Source organism: Myxine glutinosa, chromosome 6 (genome assembly GCF_964187855.1).
Source record: "Myxine glutinosa chromosome 6, kmMyxGlut1.1, whole genome shotgun sequence".
Classification (NCBI taxonomy): domain Eukaryota; kingdom Metazoa; phylum Chordata; class Myxini; order Myxiniformes; family Myxinidae; genus Myxine; species Myxine glutinosa.
The window spans coordinates 108,429,764-108,443,076 of record NC_136266.1 but is presented as its reverse complement, the minus strand read 5'-3'; the positions used below and the strand labels follow the sequence as shown (position 1 = coordinate 108,443,076).

At 40.2% G+C, this 13,313-nt stretch overlaps 3 non-coding genes across 3 annotated transcripts; all 3 read left to right on the top strand.

Moving 5' to 3' along the window:
• Nucleotides 1-2,456: 2,456 nt before the first annotated feature.
• Nucleotides 2,457-2,529, top strand: TRNAA-CGC (transfer RNA alanine (anticodon CGC)). The gene has a single exon. It is a non-coding gene; the product is annotated as a tRNA-Ala (tRNA).
• Nucleotides 2,530-6,405: 3,876 nt separating this feature from the next.
• TRNAA-CGC (transfer RNA alanine (anticodon CGC)) lies at nucleotides 6,406-6,477 on the top strand. Its single transcript has one exon. It is a non-coding gene; the product is annotated as a tRNA-Ala (tRNA).
• A 3,093-nt stretch (nucleotides 6,478-9,570) lies between these two features.
• Nucleotides 9,571-9,642, top strand: TRNAA-CGC (transfer RNA alanine (anticodon CGC)). Its single transcript has one exon. It is a non-coding gene; the product is annotated as a tRNA-Ala (tRNA).
• Nucleotides 9,643-13,313: the final 3,671 nt, after the last annotated feature.

Below are 13,313 nucleotides of genomic sequence, written 5' to 3'. Positions count from 1 at the left end.
TCAATTCATCAAAAATACCCGTTACAGCCAAATAACTTGGTCATAGTCATGTCCAAATATCAACTTCCTAGCTCAAAAGGTGCCTGAGATTTTGCCCAGATGAGAAAGGAAATAAATAAGTTCTTAATCAATCGATATAATAATTCGGTAATTAATTGATTAATCAAAAAAACAGAACATACCGTTTTTGCCAAAGCAGTTGCTCACTATTGTGCCAAAATTTCTGCTTCCTCACTCACGGGATGGCTGAGATATCGCCCGGACAAACAAACAAGAAAACAACCAGAGTGAAATTTAAGTACTCCCTTTCAGCACGCGTCATTGCCGTGCCCCCTTCGTTGCCCGGTAATGACATCATGCAGTGCCTGGAGAATGCACAGGAAAGGAGCGGTGCATAACAGAGCATGTCGTGATGGGCAAAGCTCTGTCCTCCCCCATCAGCGAGCCCATTGCTTCAGCTCCACATCTTGTGCAGATCACTGCTTTGATTGCGGTGTCAAAAATAGTTCATAAGTAGGAATGTAGCCCAGTGGAACCAATGCGTCCTTTGCATGTGTGAGGCCCATGGGTTCATCTCCTGGCATCTCCACTTTGTTTGTGGTCTCTTTTCAATTTTATCTTTAATATCTAATCACAAGTTCATTTAATTTCCAATAATTTCGCTGTTATGGTTTTGGTCATCTGAAGCAACAATCCAATTGGTTACAGAGATTTTCTTCGCCATGACACCCTGTGTTAATTGGTGTTCTTTCAATCTTTTCTCATGCCCTGTCGTCCTCCTCCTTCATTTGCCATCAATCTGCAATATGAGGAGTTCACTTAAGTGAGGCGCGAGTGTCCGAGTCCCAGTGTCTTGATATGGAAGTTCAAATCCACTCCTAATTATCAAAAAATAAATAATTAATTGATTAAACAATAAAAAATCAATCGATTAATTTGATGATACAATTTATCAAAAATACCCCTTGCAGCCAAATGACTTGGTCATTGTCATGTCCAAATATCAACTTCTGAGCTCAAAAGGTGCCTGAGATGTTGCCCAGATGAGAAAGGAAATAAAAAAGTTCTTAATCAATTGATAATAATTCTGTAATTCTTTGATTCATCAAAAAATATATGTATATATACTGTTTTTGCGAAAGCACTTGCTCACTATTGTGCCAAAATTTCTGCTTCCTCGCTCATCGGATGGATGAGATATCGCCCGGACAAACAAACAAGAAAACAACCAGAGTGAAAACTGAGTACTCCCTTTCGGCGTGCGATTTTCCCAGGCCCCCTTCGTTGCCTGGTTATGACATCATGCAGCGCCTGGAGAATGCACAGGAAATGAGCGGAATACAACAGAGGATGTCGTGATGGGCAAAGCTCTGCCCTCTCCCATCAGCTGGCCCAGTGCTTCAGTTCCACATCTTGTACAGATCGATGCTTTGATTGCTGTGGCAAAGACAGTTGACAAGTGGGTTGCAGCTCTGTGGAAGAGCTGCATGCTTCGCCTGTGTGATGCCCTGGGTTCGACTCCTGGCATCTCCATTTTGCTTGTGGTATCTCCCCAATTTTACCGTCAACAACGAATCGCAAGTTCAATTAATTTCAAATAATTTTGCTGTTGTGGTTGTGGTCATCTGATACAACAATCCAATTGGTTACAGAGACTATCATCACCATGACACCCTGTGTTAATTGGTGCTCTTTCAATATTTTCTCATGCCCTGTCGTCCTCCTTTATTTGTCATCAATCTGCAATATGAGTTCACTTAAGTGTGGCGCTAGTGTTTGAGTCCCAGTGGCTTGATATGGAAGCTCAAATCCACTCCTTATTATCAAAAAATAATGAATTAATTGATTAATCAATAATAATGAATTCAATTACCCCAGAATTATCAAAAAACAAATAATTCAATGAGGAATCAATGAATAATTAATCGATAAATTTGATGATTCAATTCATCAAAAATACCCTTTACAGCCAAATGACTTGGTCATTGTCATGTCCAAATATCAACTCCCTAGCTCAAAAGGTGCCTGAGATGTTGCCCAGATGAGAAAGGAAATAAAAAAAGTTCTTAATCAATCGACAATCATTCGGTTATTAATTGATTCATCAAAAAAACAGAAAATAGCGTTTTTGCCAAAGCAGTTGCTCACTATTGTGCCAAAATTTCTGCTTCCTCACTCATCGGATGGCTGAGATATCGCCCGGACAAACAAACAAGAAAACAACCAGAGTGAAATCTGAGTACTCCCTTTCAGCGCGCGTCATTGCCGGGCCCCCTTCGTTGCCCAGTAATGACATCATGCAGCACCTGGAGAATGCACAGGAAAGGAGTGGTGCACAACAGAGCATGTCGTGATGGGCAAAGCTCTGCCCTCGCCCATCAGCGAGCCCAGTGCTTCAGCTCCACATCTTTCCCAGATCACCGCTTTGATTGAGGTGTCAAAATCATTTCATAAGTGGGGATGTAGCTCAGTGGTAGAGCGCATGCTTCGCATGTGTGAGGCCCCGCGTTCAACTCCCGTGCATCTCCATTTTGTTTGAGGTATCTTTTCAATTTTATCGTCAATAACGAATCGCAAGTTCAATTAATTTCAAATAATTTCGCTGCTGTGGTTTTGGTCATCTGAAGCAACAATCCAATTGGTTACAGAGACTTTCATCGCCATAACACCCTGTGTTAATTGGTGCTCTTTCAATATTTTCTCATGCCCTGTCGTCCTTCTCCTTTATTTGTGATCAATCTGCAATATGAAGAGTTTACGAAAGTGAGGCGCGAGTGTTCGAGTCCCAGTGTCTTGATGTGGAAGTTCAAATCCACTCCTAATTATCAAAAAATAATTAATTAATTGATTAATCAATAAAAATGAATTGAATTACTCCGAATTATCAAAAAAACAAATAATTCATTGATTCATCAATAGATAATTAATCGATTAATTTGATGATTCAATTCATCAAAAATACCCGTCACAGCCAAATAACTTGGTCATTGTGATGTCCAAATATTAGCTTCCGAGATCCTAGCTTCCTATTAGCTTCCTAGGTGCCTTCGATATTGCCCAGATGAGAAAGGAAATAAATAAGTTCTTAATCAATGGATAATAATTCGGTAATTAATTGATTAATCAAAAAAACAAAACATACCGTTTTTGCCAAAGCACTTGCTCACTCATGTGCCAAGATTTCTGTTTCCTCACTCAAAGGATGGATGAGATATCGCCCGGATAAACAAACAAGAAAACAACCAGAGTGAAAACTGAGTTCTCCCTTTGAGCGCGCGTCATTGCCGGGCCCCCTTCCTTGCCTGGTTATGACATCATGCAGCGCCTGGAGAATGCACAGGAAAGGAGCGGTGGACAACAGAGCATGTCGTGATGCGGAAAGCTCTGCCCTCTCTCATCAGCTGGCCCAGTGCTTCAGCTCCACATCTTGTACAGATCACTGCTTTCATTGAGGTGTCAAAGACAGTTCATATGTGGGGAAGTAGCTCAGTGGTAGAGTGCATGCTTCACATGTGTGACGCCCTGGGTTCAAGTCCTGTCATCCCCATCTTGCTTGTGGTATCTTCTGATTCTATTGTCAATAACGAATCGCAAGTTCAAATAATTTCGCTGCTGTGGTTTTGGTCATCTGAAGCAACAATCCAATTGGTTACAGAGATGTTCATCGCCATAACACCCTGTGTTCATTGGTGCTCTTTCAATATTTTCTCATGCCCTGTCGTCCTACTCCTTTATTTGTGATCAATCTGCATTATGAGAAGTTCACGAAAGTGAGGTGCGAATGTTCGAGTCCCAGTGTCTTGATATGGAAGTTCAAATCCACTCCTCATTATGAAAAAATAAATAAATTAATTGATTTATCAATAATAATGAATTGAATTTCTCCAAATTATCAAAAAACAGATAATTAATTTATTAATCAATAAAAAATCAATCGATTAATTTGATGATTCAATTCATCAAAAATACCCATTACAGCCAAATAACTTGGTCATTGTCATGTCCAAATATCAACTTCCTAGCTCAAAAGGTGCCTGAGATTTTGCCCAGATGAGAAAGGAAATAAATAAGTTCTTAATCAATCGATATAATAATTCGGTAATTAATTGATTAATCAAAAAAACAGAACATACCGTTTTTGCCAAAGCAGTTGCTCACTATTGTGCCAAAATTTCTGCTTCCTCACTCACGGGATGGCTGAGATATCGCCCGGACAAACAAACAAGAAAACAACCAGAGTGAAATTTAAGTACTCCCTTTCAGCGCGCGTCATTGCCGTGCCCCCTTCGTTGCCCGGTAATGACATCATGCAGTGCCTGGAGAATGCACAGGAAAGGAGCGGTGCATAACAGAGCATGTCGTGATGGGCAAAGCTCTGTCCTCCCCCATCAGCGAGCCCATTGCTTCAGCTCCACATCTTGTGCAGATCACTGCTTTGATTGCGGTGTCAAAAATAGTTCATAAGTAGGAATGTAGCCCAGTGGAACAATGTGTCCTTTGCATGTGTGAGGCCATGGGTTCATCTCCTGGCATCTCCATTTTGTTTGTGGTCTCTTTTCAATTTTATCTTTAATATCTAATCACAAGTTCATTTAATTTCCAATAATTTCGCTGTTATGGTTTTGGTCATCTGAAGCAACAATCCAATTGGTTACAGAGATTTTCTTCGCCATGACACCCTGTGTTAATTGGTGTTCTTTCAATCTTTTCTCATGCCCTGTCGTCCTCCTCCTTCATTTGTCATCAATCTGCAATATGAGGAGTTCACTTAAGTGAGGCGCGAGTGTCCGAGTCCCAGTGTCTTGATATGGAAGTTCAAATCCACTCCTAATTATCAAAAAATAAATAATTAATTGATTAAACAATAAAAAATCAATCGATTAATTTGATGATACAATTTATCAAAAATACCCCTTGCAGCCAAATGACTTGGTCATTGTCATGTCCAAATATCAACTTCTGAGCTCAAAAGGTGCCTGAGATGTTGCCCAGATGAGAAAGGAAATAAAAAAGTTCTTAATCAATCGATAATAATTCTGTAATTCTTTGATTCATCAAAAAATATATGTATATATACTGTTTTTGCGAAAGCACTTGCTCACTATTGTGCCAAAATTTCTGCTTCCTCGCTCATCGGATGGATGAGATATCGCCCGGACAAACAAACAAGAAAACAACCAGAGTGAAAACTGAGTACTCCCTTTCGGCGTGCGATTTTGCCAGGCCCCCTTCGTTGCCTGGTTATGACATCATGCAGCGCCTGGAGAATGCACAGGAAATGAGCGGAATACAACAGAGGATGTCGTGATGGGCAAAGCTCTGCCCTCTCCCATCAGCTGGCCCAGTGCTTCAGTTCCACATCTTGTACAGATCGATGCTTTGATTGCTGTGGCAAAGACAGTTGACAAGTGGGTTGCAGCTCAGTGGAAGAGCTGCATGCTTCGCCTGTGTGAGGCCCTGGGTTCGACTCCTGGCATCTCCATTTTGCTTGTGGTATCTCCCCAACTTTACCGTCAACAACGAATCGCAAGTTCAATCAATTTCAAATAATTTCGCTGTTGTGGTTGTGGTCATCTGAAACAACAATCCAATTGGTTACAGAGACTGTCATCACCATGACACCCTGTGTTAATTGGTGCTCTTTCAATATTTTCTCATGCCCTGTCATCCTCCTTTATTTGTCATCAATCTGCAATATGAGTTCACTTAAGTGTGGCGCTAGTGTTTGAGTCCCAGTGGCTTGATATGGAAGCTCAAATCCACTCCTTATTATCAAAAAATAATGAATTAATTGATTAATCAATAATAATGAATTCAATTACCCCAGAATTATCAAAAAACAAATAATTCAATGATGAATCAATGAATAATTAATCGATAAATTTGATGATTCAATTCATCAAAAATACCCTTTACAGCCAAATGACTTGGTCATTGTCATGTCCAAATATCAACTCCCCAGCTCAAAAGGTGCCTGAGATGTTGCCCAGATGAGAAAGGAAATTAAAAAAGTTCTTAATCAATCGACAATCATTCGGTTATTAATTGATTCATCAAAAAAACAGAAAATAGCGTTTTTGCCAAAGCAGTTGCTCACTATTGTGCCAAAATTTCTGCTTCCTCACTCGTCGGATGGCTGAGATATCGCCCGGACAAACAAACAAGAAAACAACCAGAGTGAAATCTGAGTACTCCCTTTCAGCGCGCGTCATTGCCGGGCCCCCTTCGTTGCCCAGTAATGACATCATGCAGCACCTGGAGATTGCACAGGAAAGGAGTGGTGCACAACAGAGCGTGTCGTGATGGGCAAAGCTCTGCCCTCTCCCATCAGCGAGCCCAGTGCTTCAGCTCCACATCTTTCCCAGATCACCGCTTTGATTGAGGTGTCAAAATCAGTTCATAAGTGGGGATGTAGCTCAGTGGTAGAGCGCATGCTTCGCATGTGTGAGGCCCCAGGTTCAACTCCCGGCATCTCCATTTTGTTTGTGGTATCTTTTCAATTTTATCGTCAATAACGAATCGCAAGTTCAATTAATTTCAAATAATTTCGCTGCTGTGGTTTTGGTCATCTGAAGCAACAATCCAATTGGTTACAGAGACTTTCATCGCCATAACACCCTGTGTTAATTGGTGCTCTTTCAATATTTTCTCATGCCCTGTCGTCCTTCTCCTTTATTTGTGATCAATCTGCAATATGAAGAGTTTACGAAAGTGAGGTGCGAGTGTTCGAGTCCCAGTGTCTTGATATGGAAGTTCAAATCCATAGTAAGGGCATTTTATGAGATATTTCACAAATCCGTAAACTAAATTGTTACCAAAAAATTTCTTCACCAATATGTTTGTAAAGGTGTGTAATAACATGTGCTAAAATGTTGAAGTTCAACTCCCGTGGGAAACCCAGAAAAAAAGCTGTTGAATTCGGGTACCGAAAAATTATTTTTGAGAATTTTTATTTTTTTTAATCGGCCCTTAAGTAACTTATGAGGGGTCAAATAAGGGTTTTTCATGATTCTGAGTTGATTGTTAACATTTATATTTTCACTTTTACATTTACACACAAAGTAGCTTTTATTTCACATCCATATATAATACTCAAGAGTTATTTCTCATTCACAATGTCAGAAGTTTCAACAGTCATTGTCTATGTCTTCTTCAGACTCAACAACATCATGACTGCAGTTTCTGCATGTAATGCCATTACAGACTCCACAGGCCGAGATGCACGTGACCCCATTCTTCTTGCAGCTGCATCGCCAGTTGCTGCAATCTCCATGACAATTACAGCTCGTGAACTGCAATAGCTCCTCAGGAGCCGTGGGGTCCAGTGTTGGAACTGGCTCATACCCATGCACACCTATTGTCCATGCACACCTATTTCTCATTCACAATGTCAGAAGTTTCAACAGTCATTGTCTATGTCTTCTTCAGACTCAACAACATCATGACTGCAGTTTCTGCATGTAATGCCATTACAGACTCCACAGGCCGAGATGCACGTGACCCCATTCTTCTTGCAGCTGCATCGCCGGTTGCTGCAATCTCCATGACAATTACAGCTCGTGAACTGCAATAGCTCCTCAGGAGCCGTGGGGTCCAGTGTTGGAACTGGCTCATACCCATGCACACCTATTGTCAAGATTAGCATGATGCTCTCGCAGAATATTGTCGGTGCCATCTTTGAGACAGAGTACATCTGCCCTTCTTTCCTGTGTTGTGAAATACAAGGTGTCTTCGTATTTCTCTAGAAGTTTTATCTTTAGCCAATGCTTTGAATAAGAAAGGCTCTTCTCTGGTGACTGATCAAACTCCTGCAGCTTTTCATGGACTTGGTCCATGTTCATTACCCCATGCTCTAATTCTGAGTCTAACCATTCGCAGAATTCAAAAAAAACTGCCTCTCGCTCCTCATCAATACTCCTCTGTCCTCTCTTCCTTTTTCCTTCCTCATCAGTCTTGGACAAACTGTCACCTCTCGCAAACATAAGTTTGCATCGCAAATGGTACAGTGTTTCTTCTGCTACCAAGTCGTTGATCCCTTCCAGGCGTCCAGTGACTTCAGTGCCCCAGTCATCCCCACGACTCCGTGCTGTCTTCAGCAAGCTTGCCTTCAGTGTATCTGCAGTCAAATTATCTGGCACTCTGTATTTCTTTCTAGCTTGTGCTGGATTATTTTTGTAGAGCTGGGCTGGTTGGTTGCAAAGAATGCATACATCCTTATACAGGAGGTCAACTGACTGTGATCTTCTAGAACTGCAGCCAGTTGATGAACTGAACTCACAAGTACTTTGATGACTTTGATGACTTTGATGACTCTTTCTCTGCCTTTGATGCTTGAGCTGACTTCTTGGTGGTTGCAACAAAGTTGTTGTACAGATCATTTTTACACTTCTGGTGGTACCTCAGTTTTCCTTCCTTTTGAGCCGCCTTCATACGTTCCACATCAGTAACATTTTCGACAGTTTCTGCTTGTTTCAATAAAGTTGAGTATCCCTTTGGAGTTGCCTGTATGAGCCTTTCAGCTGGTGTATCCGAGCATGCACAGATGAAGCAATTGAGCACAGGTGGAGTAACGTCTTCATCCATATTGCTAGACTCCATGTCCTGCAAAGTAGAAAATGAGATATATTTAGAAATTATTTTTCCACAAAGGAGTGTCTGTGGTGAAATATAAATGTTAACAATCAACTCAGAATCATGAAAAACCCTTATTTGACCCCTCATAAGTTACTTAAGAGCCGATTTAAAAAAATAAAAATTCTCGAAAATAATTTTTCGGTACCCGAATTCAACAGCTTTTTTTCTGGGTTTCCCACGGGAGTTGACCTTCAACATTTTAACACATGTTATTACACACCTTTACAAACATATTGGTGAAGAAATTTTTTGGTAACAATTTAGTTAACAGATTTTCATATGTTTCCCTTACTAACTCCTAATTATGAAAAAATAATTAATTAATTGAGTAATCAATAAAAATGAATTGAATTACTCCGAATTATCAAAAAAAAAAAATTCATTGATTCATCAACAAATAATTAATCGATTAATTTGATGATTCAATTCATCAAAAATACCCTTTACAGCCAAATGACTTGGTCATTGTCATGTCCAAATATCAACTCCACAGCTCAAAAGGTGCCTGAGATGTTGCCCAGATGAGAAAGGAAATAAAAAAAGTTCTTAATCAATCGACAATCATTCGGTTATTAATTGATGAATCAAAAAAACAGAAAATACCGTTTTTGCCAAAGCAGTTGCTCACTATTGTGCCAAAACTTCTGCTTCCTCACTCATCGGATGGCTGAGATATCGCCCGGACAAACAAACAAGAAAACAACCAGAGTGAAATCTGAGTACTCCCTTTCAGTGCGCGTCATTGCCGGGCCCCCTTCGTTGCCCAGTAATGACATCATGCTGCGCCTGGAGAATGCACAGGAAAGGAGTGGTGCACAACAGAGCATGTCGTGATGGGCAAAGCTCTGCCCTCTCCCATCAGCGAGCCCAGTGCTTCAGCTCCACATCTTTCTCAGATCACTGCTTTGATTGAGGTGTCAAAGACAGCTCATAAATGGGGATGTAGCTCAGTGGTAGAGTGCATGCCTCGCATGTGTGAGGCCCTGGGTTCAACTCCCAGCATCTCCATTTGTTTGTGGTATCTTTTCAATTTTATCGTCAATAACGAATCGCAAGTTCAATTAATTTCAAATAATTTCGCTGTTGTGGTTTTGGTCATCTGAAGCAACAATCCAATTGGTTACAGAGACTTTCATCGCCATGACACCCTGTGTTAATTGGTGCTCTTTCAATATTTTCTCATGCCCTATCGTCCTACTCATTTATTTGTGATCAATCTGCAATATGAGGAGTTCAGGAAAGTGAGGTGCGAGTGTTCGAGTCCCAGTGTCTTGATTTGGAAGTTCAAATCCACTCCTAATTATCAAAAAATAATTAATTAATTGATGAATCAATAAAAATGAATTGAATTTCTCCGAATTATCAAAAAACAGATAATTAATTGATTAATCAATAAAAAATCAATCGATTAATTTGATGATTCAATTCATCAAAAATACCCGTTACAGCCAAATAACTTGGTCATTGTCATGTCCAAATATCAACTTCCTAGCTCAAAACGTGCCTGAGATTTTGCCCAGATGAGAAAGGAAATAAATAAGTTCTTAATCAATCGATATAATAATTCGGTAATTAATTGATTAATCAAAAAAACATAACATACCGTTTTTGCCAAAGCAGTTGCTCACTATTGTGCCAAAATTTCTGCTTCCTCACTCATGGGATGGCTGAGATATCGCCCGGACAAACAAACAAGAAAACAACCAGAGTGAAATTTGAGTACTCCCTTTCAGCACGCGTCATTGCCGTACCCCCTTCGTTGCCCGGTAATGACATCATGCAGCGCCTGGAGAATGCACAGGAAAGGAGCGGTGCATAACAGAGCATGTCTTGATGGGCAAAGCTCTGTCCTCTCCCCTCAGCGAGCCCATTGCTTCAGCTCCACATCTTGTGCAGATCACTGCTTTGATTGCGGTGTCAAAAATAGTTCATAAGTAGGAACGTAGCCCAGTGGAACAATGCATCCTTTGCATGTGTGAGGCCATGGGTTCTTCTCCTGGCATCTCCATTTTGTTTGTGGTCTCTTTTCAATTTTATCTTCAATATCTAATCACAAGTTCATTTAATTTCCAATAATTTCGCTGTTATGGTTTTGGTCATCTGAAGCAACAATCCAATTGGTTACAGAGACTTTCTTCGCCATGACACCCTGTGTTAATTGGTGTTCTTTCAATCTTTTCTCATGCCCTGTCGTCCTCCTCCTTCTTTTGTCATCAATCTGCAATATGAGGAGTTCACTTAAGTGAGGTGCGAGTGTCCGAGTCCCAGTGTCTTGATATGGAAGTTCAAATCCACTCCTAATTATCAAAAAATAAATAATTAATTGATTAAACAATAAAAAATCAATCGATTTATTTGATGATTCAATTCATCAAAAATACCCCTTGCAGCCAAATGACTTGGTCATTGTCATGTCCAAATATCAACTTCCGAGCTCAAAAGGTGCCTGAGAGGTTGCCCAGATGAGAAAGGAAATAAAAAAGTTCTTAATCAATCGATAATAATTCTGTAATTCTTTGATTCAACAAAAAATATATGTATATATACTGTTTTTGCGAAAGCACTTGCTCACTATTGTGCCAAAATTTCTGCTTCCTCGCTCATCGGATGGATGAGATATCGCCCGGACAAACAAACAAGAAAACAACCAGAGTGAAAACTGAGTACTCCCTTTCGGCGTGCGATTTTGCCAGGCCCCCTTCGTTGCCTGGTTATGACATCATGCAGCGCGTGGAAAATGCACAGGAAATGAGCGGAATACAACAGAGGATGTCGTGATGGGCAAAGCTCTGCCCTCTCCCATCAGCTGGCCCAGTGCTTCAGTTCCACATCTTGTTCAGATCGATGCCTTGATTGCAGTGTCAAAGACAGTTCACAAGTGGGTTGCAGCTCACTGGAAGATGCAACATGCTTCTCCTGTGTGAGGCCCTGGGTTCGACTCCTGGCATCTCCATTTTGCTTGTGGTATCTCCTCAACTTTATCGTCAACAACGAATCGCAAGTTCAATTAATTTCAAATAATTTCGCTGTTGTGGTTGTGGTCATCTGAAGCAACAATCCAATTGGTTACAGAGACTATCATCACCATGACACCCTGTGTTAATTGGTGCTCTTTCAATATTTTCTCATGCCCTGTCGTCCTCCTTTATTTGTCATCAATCTGCAATATGAGTTCACTTATGTGTGGCGCTAGTGTTTGAGTCCCAGTGTCTTGATATGGAAGTTCAAATCCACTCCTTATTATCAAAAAATAATGAATTAATTGATTAATCAATAATAATGAATTCAATTACCCCAGAATTATCAAAAAACAAATAATTCAATGATGAATCAATGAATAATTAATCGATTAATTTGATGATACAATTCATCAAAAATACCCTTTTCAGCGAAATCACTTGGTCATTGTCATGTCCAAATATCAACTTCCCAGCTCAAAAGGTGCCTGAGATGTTGCCCAGATGAGAAAGGAAATAAAAAAGTTCTTAATCAATCGATAATAATTCTGTAATTCATTGATTAATCAAAAAAAAAAAACATAATGTTTTTTGCGAAAGCACTTACTCACTATTGTGCCAAAATTTCTGCTTCCTCGCTCATGGGATGGATGTGATATCGCCCGGACAAACAAACAAGAAAACAACCAGAGTGAAATCTGAGTACTCCCTTTCAGCGCGCGTCATTGCCGGGCCCCCTTCGTTGCCCAGTAATGACATCATGCAGCACCTGGAGAATGCACAGGAAAGGAGTGGTGCACAACAGAGCGTGTCGTGATGGGCAAAGCTCTGCCCTCGCCCATCAGCGAGCCCAGTGCTTCAGCTCCACATCTTTCCCAGATCACCGCTTTGATTGAGGTGTCAAAATCATTTCATAAGTGGGGATGTAGCTCAGTGGTAGAGCACATGCTTCGCATGTGTGATGCCCCAGGTTCAACTCCCAGCATCTCCATTTTGTTTGTGGTATCTTTTCAATTTTATCGTCAATAACGAATCGCAAGTTCAATTAATTTCAAATAATTTCGCTGCTGTGGTTTTGGTCATCTGAAGCAACAATCCAATTGGTTACAGAGACTTTCATCGCCATAACACCCTGTGTTAATTGGTGCTCTTTCAATATTTTCTCATGCCCTGTCGTCCTTCTCCTTTACTTGTGATCAATCTGCAATATGAAAAGTTTACGAAAGTGAGGCGCGAGTGTTCGAGTCCCAGTGTCTTGATGTGGAAGTTCAAATCCACTCCTAATTATCAAAAAATAATTAATTAATTGATTAATCAATAAAAATGAATTGAATTACTCCGAATTATCAAAAAAACAAATAATTCATTGATTCATCAATAGATAATTAATCGATTAATTTGATGATTCAATTCATCAAAAATACCCGTCACAGCCAAATAACTTGGTCATTGTGATGTCCAAATATTAGCTTCCTAGATCCTAGCTTCCTATTAGCTTCCTAGGTGCCTTCGATATTGCCCAGATGAGAAAGGAAATAAATAAGTTCTTAATCAATGGATAATAATTCGGTAATTAATTGATTAATCAAAAAAACAAAACATACCGTTTTTGCCAAAGCACTTGCTCACTCATGTGCCAAGATTTCTGTTTCCTCACTCAAAGGATGGATGAGATATCGCCCGGATAAACAAACAAGAAAACAACCAGAGTGAAAACTGAGT